We start from the raw sequence: 11,406 nt of genomic DNA on the forward strand, positions 1-11,406 counted from the left end.
TTTCAATATTACCCCCAGTGCCTCTGCTTTAAGACTCCTTTTATTTTCCCACTATCCCTCTTCATAGTACCTGTGCCCTACCATGCCCTTCTCTAAAATCTGTTCCCTATCTTTCTACTAATAGTTCTTCTCTTCCATCCCTTCTTCCACCATCACTCCATGGTTTTGCTGTTGTCTTCTCACAGAGTGAGTAGCTATATGTGACAAGATCTCGAACCAGGAAAAATGGTGACAGGAATCCTGATATTTTTAAAAATATTTGTCTACACTTAACAAAATATTATTACTTAGAGTCAGGTAAACATATTAAAAAATAAATACAAACCATAAAAGTGTGAAAAGCACCCCTTTAAAGATACAGATTATATGATGCATCTGTAAGCACTTCAAGTTCCAAGACACTTTTCCAATATGGCAAATTTAAATTAGTTCTCTATACTAAGGTAAAAGCAATAATAATTTTCCCCAAAAGGTATAGCATGTATTTGTTTTAGTATTCCCAACTGGAAAAATAACTCTCCTGAGTTCATTTCTATCTTTCATGTCAACATTTGCTTCCCACAGTCCTTACCCCCCACTGAGCTATTGCTTTTTCTCTGTGTTATTGCCTGCAGGAAGTTCATGTGCATTATTGATAACGTGTATAACTCCACTGCTTGCTTCACAGTCTGTTTTATTTTTGCAAAGTGCAGTTCCAGTCTCGAGTGCAGATAGGAGGATTGTTTGACAGGCACATGGAGGTAACATCAGAGTTGAGCACATTTCTTTAAAGTCAGGGAGAAAACTCTGAGAGTTCAATCTAAAGAGAATGGTGATCAGAAGACTAAGCACAATCCCTGCAGCATCCCACGTTACCTGTAGTGCTTCCCAGTTGAAATGCACCCTTCATTTCCATTGGGTTGTGCCCAGTTTATTCTCACTTCAGCAGATGTTTGCTTGTGTAGCATCTTTGTGGAACCAGATTCCTGTTAACTTCAGTGAACATCGCCACCTTACATCATTTGCTTGAATTGGTCTTAGATTTTTTTAAAAAATAAATCCCTAAATTCATAATAAAATTCTTGTCCAGATTCCTTTTCTATAAGGCTAGTACTGTCAAATCTCTTGTCAAATCGCTATAAATGTCTTTAGGTGCTTTGTCTTCAATACTTCATGTGTTCTTTACAGTTTCATATACTGTAATTTCAGTATCACCAATTTGGTCCTTTTTGCTTCTCTAATGATTATATTTTCAACGTTTTACTTAACGTAAATATCTTAACATTTTATAGTAATGTAACACGTTGTATAGATTCTTAGAGCCCTTGTGATATTTTCTCATGGCTCCTTCAGTTCTTCACTTAACTCTCCCCTTCACACAGCCTTTTAAAGAATTCTAACTGGTTACCCATGCTCTCCCTTGAGTTGGGACGTTATGAGTTGCATGCTATTCCATCTAACCAGTTTGCCTTTCTGTGTTTACCTTATTAATCCTCAATATCCATTGCATGTGCTTTCTCTGAGTTTCTAACATTGCAAAAGTAATATCAAATATATCTTTTATCCTCTGTCCTCATTTCTTTGACCACACACTGCAACACAGACAAGCAGTGTTTTACTCTGTATAAACTATTTCCTGTATGTCCAGCAATGACACAAACACAATTATTAGACTAATGAGAATAAATGTATCTCTGTCCTTTTATTTACCAGGAAATCTAAGCACAGTACTCATGAAGAACTGAAATCCTCATTTATTGCTAAAATGAGCAATTATTTTGCCTAATCTATACCTAATACAGGCTGGGTTATATTTTTGACTCTAAATCATGGTTGCCCATTGCTCCTATCAAAAGTTGTTTTACCCTGTTATGTGTAATTCACTGTGCTATTTCTAGGGGAAAAGATTTGAACGTTGCAGTTCATTTTCATCAGGGACTTTAGAAGCTACTGGTAGTAGGAGAATCACAAGCAGCAACCATGCTGAAAAAAAAAACAAAACAAAACCAAAAACAGCAAAAAACCCAAAACAAACAAATGAAAAGAAAACCAGCTTAGAAAAAGGGAACACATTAATTGCTGTCACTTAGCTTATGCAGTAGCAATAAAGAATGAGGGAGTCTCTGTGACTTATTGCCTACATCTCCATGGCAGATTCCTGTTTCCTTGCTCTCCATTGTTTGTGCTTGCATACCTGGGTGACCTGGATTAAAAAATCATACAGCAAGCACCTCCTATCAAAGTTTTGGCCTCTTCTTTACAATGCATCATTAGGCCCCATCCCTAAAGTCACAGATTATCGCAAGTTGTTCCAGTAAAGTGTTCACTGACTTGGCTTTAAATAAGATCAGAGAAGGGACACTAGAGACAAAGAAAGGAGTGGCTAGAAACACAATGGCATGAACAAAGACAAACCGGAGCATGTTATACTTGGCTCACAGATCACATGGGGTGAGGACACACATGGAGTACAGAAGCATGGAGAGGACTCTCTGAGGGGTTAGATGTGATTGGGCAGCATGAGCTGCAGCATGCTGACAGGACATTCAGGGACATATTCTGCTAAAATGTAGGTACAAGTATAATTAGCAGTTTTGGGTGGTGGTTTGGAGTACAAAGGCTTTAACAGTGTTCTGTGCAGAAGTCCTGGCATAATGTCTTCAGCAGACATAGGAATGCTTTCTTCCTGTCATGTTGCTCCGTTGCTGATTGTCTCAGAAATATATCCAAATCGCTTACCTTTTGCTAACTTCAAGATTCTTCTTCAGGTCATGGAAAAAAATGATTCAGCTGTGATAAAGTGAGACTTTGTAAAGGGGTCACAGTAATTATATTTCATAGTAAATTATGATCATTGCTATTTCTGTGACATAATATCTTTGTTAATTTTTATACAAAAATTGTATTATAATACATTAAAAGGACTTGATAAAAGAATACATATTGGGATGTCAAAAGTTCTCCATCTGTTCTAAGTGGGGTTTCGCCAGCTTGACACAAGTTAGCATCATTCGAGAATAAAAACCTTAGGGAGGAAACCATTCTACCACATGGACCTATAGTTAAATGTGGGGTATTTTTCTGATTAATGGCTGATTTGGGGAGTGCAAACAACATAGAGTATTGCTATGCCTGTGAAGGTAGAAATGAGTTGAATAAGAAATAAGGCTGAGCCACTCATAAAGTACATGCAGATGGAGGGTGACTTTATTTTTGTCACTATATAAAGTGGCCGCACTTTACTAAGGGGCATATGTAAAGCAAAGCAGATCCAGTGAATGGTTGGGAAATGGATCCTGAATTTGGCCATGGTGGTTAATTTTTAATGTAATCTTGATTGAATTTAGTAATGTCTAGTGCATTAATCAGTCACACCTCTAAATTTTTTGTGTACACTTTTGAAGAGGAGATTAACTGTGAGAGGAAAGTTCTCCATGCTAGTCTGTGGGATGAGGTCCTGCAATGAAAAAAAGAAAGAAAAAAAAAGGGAGGAAAAATCCAGCTAAAGTCCAGTGTTTCCATGTTCTGCTTCATCATCTTCTAATATGTGAACAAGCATCTTTGTGTTCTTGCTTCCATTTGCAAGGAAGTGCCATGCCATCTCTATAGTGATGGTCTGTCTTTTGAGATGACATGGCAAAAATAGAGCCTCTCTTCCAAAGATTGCTGCTTTTCTACTTATTGTAAGCAGTAAAGTAAGAAACACATGTCTAAGTATTTCACTTAAATTGTACCTAACCTCGCCATAGCCTGCAGCTCCCTTTTACAAAATGTAACGATTTCCTATGTTCAATAACTTTGTAATATTAAGTTTATTTATCTTCATTTTTCTTAATAAAGTTAAATTGATAGAGTTACTATTTGAGTAACACTGCAAGCATATTATACGCTAACATATATTTATATAACAGCATGGCTTGTCTTACTCCACTTTGTTCAAAGGATAAGTGAATACTCTGAAATAGATGAACACTTCTTATCCTTGAGCTATGTAATAAATGAAGGGTATCATGGCTGTCATGGGATGCCGAAGCATCCACGTGGGACTGACGAATGGTTTCCAGTGAAACAGCATTGAGGCATAGTGCAGTTTGTAAAAACATCACATGTTAGACCTTGTTAAGGTTTAGTGTGCTTTGTAGAGTAAATACAGCAGTTGCCATCATAGCTGTCAAATCACAACTGATGGAATGCACCATTAACTCTCCTTTATTCTTAAAAGCACATGTGTTTTAAAACTGTCTTCTCCGCATACTCATTTTTCTAATTGTCCAAACATAGGCTGGTTTTATAGTGCTCTCCTTAAAGGCATTTTAAGTACCCACATGCACTCAACTTACTTTCCTATAATTGGTTTTATTCTAAGCTCTCTCTCTATGTTCTGCATACCAACTCTTAGATCAGTCTTATTCTATCCCCTTGCTTTAGTGCCTTTAGTAGTTTGACAGGAACTTGATTTCCTCTCATAAATCTCATTTGCTAATGAATTTTCATCACCAACTATACCCAGTGGTGGTTTGTGGATGTATTAAAGAAGAGTAGCTACTGGGATGTCTGAGAGATTTGTATGCAAATGAGATCAAATGCCACACAATAAGGTCTCTAGGTTAAGTTTCACACTCCACACAGAGAACAACAAGACAAAGGAAACACTCTCCTGGCAGACATCATGGAAATGTCCTAACAGCTAATATGAGACTGAAAAAAGTTTGACTACTACTTTATGTGACAAAATATATCTCTGGCTGAAATATCCAATTTCCATCTTTACAAAATTAACAAATCAGTTTTTAGCAAGATTGTGAAATATGAAAATTTACTTCAAGGTCATTATTGCTGTTAAAAGTAAATATGAAAATGATCGGGTGGAGCACAAGGTTTTTGAATGATATGAAAGTCAGCTATTACCTATCATTATTCCAAGTAAATTTATTTAGGCTTGGTGTATTATTTGCTAAGAGATATTTTAGAAAGTTTGCATATTGTATATTAAATAGTCTGTGGTTTACTGAGCTGTCCAATCACCCATTAATTAAGTTTATGAAATAATTAATGGATAACCACACTATATTGCAACATATGCTTTTATGATTAAGCATGTATTAAAATCTGCACTAGTTAAGTCTGTCAAAATGAAACATCCTCCTACATCAGAAATTAATGCATTCCTACAGCAGTAGCAATTAGTATAGGGTTTTTCGTAGGGCGTAAGGAAGACTTTATCACAGGCTCTATCAATGTCACACTTGAAGAAGACCCAGGTATTCCACTCCTGGGCATAGACCCAAAAGAAACTCCAACATATAACAAGGACACATGCTCCACCATGTTCAAAGTAACCTTATTTATAATAGCCAGAATCTGGAAAGAACCAGATGTCATTCAACAGAGGAATGGATTCAGAAAATGTGGTACATTTCCACAATACAGTACCACTCAGCTATTAGAAAGACTGACTTTATGAAATTTCTAGGCAAACAGATGGAACTAAAAGCTATCATTCTGAGTAACCCACTCACAAAAGCACACACATGATATGCACTCACTGATAAGTGGATACTAGCCCCCAGAAGCTCTGAATACCCAACAAGCACTTCACAGATATTTTGAAACTCAAAAAGAAGGAAGGCCAGAATGTTGATGCTTCAGTCCTTCTTAGAAGGGAGAACAAAACATTCACAGGAGGAATTACAAGGTTGAATAGAGGAGCAGGTATTGAAGAAAAGATCATTCAGAGACTGCCTCACCTGTGGATCCACACAATTTGCAGCCTCCAAACCCAAACACTATTTCTGATGCCAAGAATTGCTTACAGGCAGGAACCAGATATGGATGCCTTCTTAGAGGCTCTGCCAGAGTTATACAGATATAATTGAAAATGCTTGTAACTAAACATTGAACTTTAGAGGGTGACCCTAATGAAAGAGTAAGAGAAAGGACTGAAGAAGTTGGAACGATTTGCAACCTCATGGGAAAAAGAAAATTATCAACCAACCAAACCCTCCAGAATTTCCTTGGACTAAAACACCGGTATGAAGCACACATGGAGAGACCCATGGCTCCAGTTGAATGTGTAGCAGAGGATAGAAATGTCTGACATCAGTGGGAGAAGAGGCATTTGGTCCAGTGAAGGTGCCTTTTCCCAGTGTAGGGGAATGCCAAGGCACTGAGGTGGAGATGGTGATTGGGAGAAGGAGCATCTTCATGGAAGCAAGCGGAGGATTTGGGGAAAGATTTTCTGTATGTACATTTGAAATTTGAAATGTACATACATAAAATACCCAATAAAGATTACATTTTAAAAAGCCTAAAATCACTTTGATGGTACTTTCAGCATAATTATGTTTCAACTATTGAAACTGATAAATGATACCTCTCCAAGTAGAATGATGCTCTATATATTTGCTCATTATGGTTACTGGAGATGTTGAGTAAAACAACCAAAGTATTTTAAATTGTTTTAATGAAATAAAATTATGCAAATTTTCTTCTCTGTTATATGTATGTCTGTAAGTGACATAGAAAGAATAAAAGTAGAAAGTGTATGGAAAAATAATGAGACAGGTTTGAAGAATTTCAGAGATGACTGGGATTTGAAGAAAGAGAATGAACTTGCATGATTATCAAAGAACAAGGTAATATGAAATAGGTCTATACTTTTCTTTATCACTCATAAATGTACATGTGGAGATCAATGTAGACTAACGTAAGAGGGATACTTTCTGTCTTTTGTATTTCTAGTGAAGAGAAAACTAAACAAAAAAAAAAAAAACCAAAGAAGAATTTTTGAAACTGGTCATTTTTCTTTTGAAATCAAAGCCTTCAATCTGAAGATTAGAGAAGAAGCCATGGAGTGTGGTAATAGCAAGGAAATGGTAAAATAATTAAAGCCAAACAAAGTCATAGTGTGTGGGGATTACAGAGATGGCTAAGTGGAAAAAGACGCAACTAAAACTGGTGAGTTGATATATATCTCCATTACCCACATGGTATGAAATAGAAATCACCTCCTTCACTCTGATACCCACGTGTGATCCGGTGTTACACGTGAATGGGCACAAATACATGCACATAAAGATAAGTGACAAAACAATTCAAGTAATTTTAAATGTAAGTCATTCTATATTTTTATATAATAGCATTCATGGGAGAGGTGATTAACTGATATGTGCTCCACAGAGGAACCGGGTGATTATTTTGTTCATTTGGGACAGCTAGGACAATGGTTTTTTCTGAAGTTGAGAAAAGACAGAAGGATATGGAACATAATGACTCAAAGAAATACAGCCAGTGCTTTATTCTAGTGGCTCTTCAGGGTATCACAGGTATTTCTCTTCCACATAGAGAACATGAATTTGAGGTCAGTACATGACTAACTTCTACTTTCCCTTTGCATCTGGTTCCAACAACACAGTTTCTTTCTATTTGCACTTAAGGGAATTCCTTGCAGTTTAACTTTGCTCTGACATACTTTTCAGCTATTTTATTCAATATTTATTTTAACAGTTATTTAATTGAAAATATGTAATACTTGAGTAATGTGGTCAAAATAACAAAAATTCAATGTGATATTCCCCAGATTAGTCATATCTAATAATGTTAATATTTGACTGGGTGATAGCAAGTGGTAAATAGAATCACCTGTGTTATCTCTCTTTTAAAATCTTGGTGGATACAAAAGTCAAAAAGAAGATTATATCAAATAAAAGATACCCAAGCTTGCCTGGAGTCTGACAAATTGTGGGATGTTCACATTTCAAAAGATGCTTGTGTGATTCATGCCTTAAGAATGAATAGATCTTGTCTGGTTTTAGTTGCATACTAGAACAATCAGATGTCTTTCATTTTCTTTGGGGGGTTTATATTATTTACATTTTAAAACATAGATAATAAGTATAAATATCCATGTTTTAAAATGATAATAAATATAATGATTATATTTATTATCCATGTCTTAAATGTATATAAATATATCTATTATATTTATAAATGTTCAAGAGGTACCTTAAAGATGTCTTAGATCATTTGTTTAATGGAGAGCTCTTGAAATGAACTCATCAAAATCCACATCTAAAGTTAATGTGCCTGAGGCAGTACATGGGCAGAAGAAGATTTGTTTTATCTGATAAAACATGACAATTCTTTTTCTGGCATCAAAAAGAACTAGGACGCAGGAACACAGGCAAAAAATAAAAATAAAAAAATAAATAAATAAACCAACTACAATGCTTTATCAGTTAGGTTTATATCATACGAGATGTTGGAGTATGTTCTGACAGAGCTATTCCTGTAGTTACACTACAAAATACATTATTATCCAGCTAAAACCAGTCATTAAGTCAGTTCCTCTCAGGGATAATCAAAAGAACAGCTAAAATTTGTTGACAGCAGTTGGAATGCATTCAGTTCTTTCAGGACATTTGCCAAGTTTTCTTTACATCCAAACACTTGTAATTTTCCTTGCCAAAAAAAGAAAAAAAAATAGCTCTGGAGGATTCTCATCCTACAAAAACTTACAGCAAAAGGAGAAAAAGGTCCTGTAGAGTGAATCTGGAATTAGCAGCTCGGTGAGTAAATAACTGGTCTGACCTAAGTGAAGTGTTTGCTGACACAGCAGCATGAGTGGTTCAAAATAAAAATACATATGTGGTTGCAAAATTTTTAAATGTACTAAACTTTAGGTATAATGGTATATAATGCAACATATGAGTTTCATTAACTCTCCTCTTTTGCACTCGAAAACCTGGAAAAAGAAAATTAATAGATTCAGGTAACTTTTCAAAGACTCAAATACTTCCTGGATTAGGTACAGATTTTAGGAACTAATCTGAACTTAGTGGTGACACCTCCCTGTAATTATTAAACTGGGATCTCATAACCATGATAATAATTAGTTATATGCCCATGCTTATCCCTATAAAGTATATGTAGTTAGCTATGTGGATAACTTTATAAAAATCATGTATTTTTATGAAATAAAATTGTATATAAATTATTTGCTGCCTTTTTTTCTTTACTGTTTTCCAGTAAGGAATACCCTCTCATTTTCATTGATTTGACTTTCACAAGAGGATCAAATGATATCTAAAAAGGCATTTGTTGTGTGAAGTCATAAACTGATGATCTTCTGGGATTGATCATGCTAAAATGGGAATAAAGAAAGAAAGACAACTGGGTACTTTCCAGCTTCTGGCTATTATAAATAACACTGCTATGAACCTGGTGGAGCATGGGTCCTTATTGTTTGTCCTTCAACAGAGGAATGGATACAGAAAGTGTGCAACATTTACACAATGGAGTACTGAATAGCTATTAGAAACAATGACTTTACAAAATTCCTAGGCAAGTAGAAGGAACTAGAGACTATCATCCTGAGTGAGGTAACCCAGTCACAAAAGAGCACACATGATATGCAGTCGTTGATAATTGGATACTAGCCCCATAAGTCTCTAAATACTCAAGAAACAACTCGCAGACCTTATTAAGCTCAAAAAGAAGAAAAGCCAAATCGGGGAAGCTTCAGTCAGTCTTAGAAAAAAAAGCAAAAAGAAAATAAAACTGTGTGTTCATCATATATTATTATGAGCTGTAATAATATTTTATAAAACAAATAAATTAATAAAAAAGAAAGAAAGAAAAGAGGAGGAAAATCATATATTTACCTATCATTCATGAAGCACAGGCAGTTGTCTTGTCATCTACCTAAACTGGCATCTACCACCATGGCATCCCTTGATTCTAGTATGTGATTGTATGATGTATACTCTTTGAATATCTTAAAACTATAAGATAATTTGTGTCACATACTCAGACTCCTTGAGGTTACTGATGAGTGCCATAGTACACAGCCCACAGCTAACAAATTTCCACTACCTTGTTCTTCTCTTGAAAACATAAAATATTTGAACACTTATCATAGATAACATGTCATGGTCTAGTTTTAAAATAATTCACAACAGCAGATCATCGTAAACACTGATAAATGAGAAGCCAGGTTTTCTATATCTAATCATTAGAGTTCAGCCCTGGCACACATAACTCTTACCTTCATAGAGGTTAAAAAACATCAAGAAAGACATTAGCAGAGAATATTTCAGTAGCAAAAGCATTTGAGTATTACTAACTCGAAGAGTCTTTATTAATATATTTTCATATACCATCTTAAAAAACAGTCATAGGAAGAATATAGACAATTATAGGTCATCAATGTGTTAAAATGTTTCTTTTTCGAGAATGAAAAATACATATTAAAGAGGATCAAAATAAAGTTTGTATGGACTATCTTGAGATGATGGTATAGAATTTGTGGAGTAGTTTCCATATTAATATCCATATTGGCATTTAAAGCGTATGTCATATTCTTTTTATCAAAGTCCACTGTTATTTTATTTACACTTCAAAACCCGTCCAGGATTCTCCTCTGCAAACCTCCGACCTCCTGCCCCTGCTTCTATGAGGGTGCTCCCCCACCCACTCCCAATTCTAAGTCCTAGAATTCCACTACACTGGGGTATCAAGCCTTTACAGGACCATGGAACTATCCTGACATTGATGTCAGATAAGGCTGCATATGCAGCTGGAGCCATGGGTTTCTCCATGTGTGCTCTTTTTTTTTTTTTTAATTAAAAAACTTTATTTTAAAAAGCAAAGATAAATGTACAAATTTTTAGCATTTTTTCATAAAAGTATACGAATACATTTTTAATGTTGTAATTAAGTATTTGTGGGTACATATACATACACATGTGTATATATGTAACAATAATGTAGAAAAAGAGGCTATTAATTTGAGGGGATAGAAGAAAAACTGGGAGGGGCTGTAGGGAGGAAAGTAGGATGTGACACAGTTCTATTTTAATTAATATATATTCTTTTTTTGGGTTGAACTTCACACAGTCTATGAGTTGTTTCTGACTGTTCAGAGCTTTCTGGGGTTAGTATCCCATTATCGGTGACTTCATATTATGTCTGTTATTTTGTGACTGGGTTATCTCATTCAGGATGATACTCTCTAGATGTATCCATTTTCTTAAGAATTTCCTTAAGTCATTGTTTCTGATAGTAGTACTCCATTATGTAAATGTACCACAATTTTTGTATCCATTCATCTACTGAAGGACATCTGGGTTCTTTCCAGCTTCTGGCTATTATAAATACAGCTGCAATGAACATTGTGGTGCATGTATCTTTGTTGTATGTTGGAGCGTCTCTGGGGTAAATGCCCAAAAGTGGAATAAGTGGGTCTTCAGGTAGTACTATGTCCATTTTTCTCAAAAACCGCCAGACTGATTTCCAGAGTGGTTGTATCAGTTTACAACCCCACCAACAGTGGAGAAGTGTTCCTTTTTCTTCACATCCTCGCCAGCATCATGTGTGCTTTTTGGTTGGTGGTTTAATCATTGGGAGCTCTAGGGAGTCTGGTTGGTT

The sequence above is a fragment of the Micromys minutus genome, assembly GCF_963924665.1.
Source record: "Micromys minutus genome assembly, chromosome: 14".
NCBI classification, from domain to species: domain Eukaryota; kingdom Metazoa; phylum Chordata; class Mammalia; order Rodentia; family Muridae; genus Micromys; species Micromys minutus.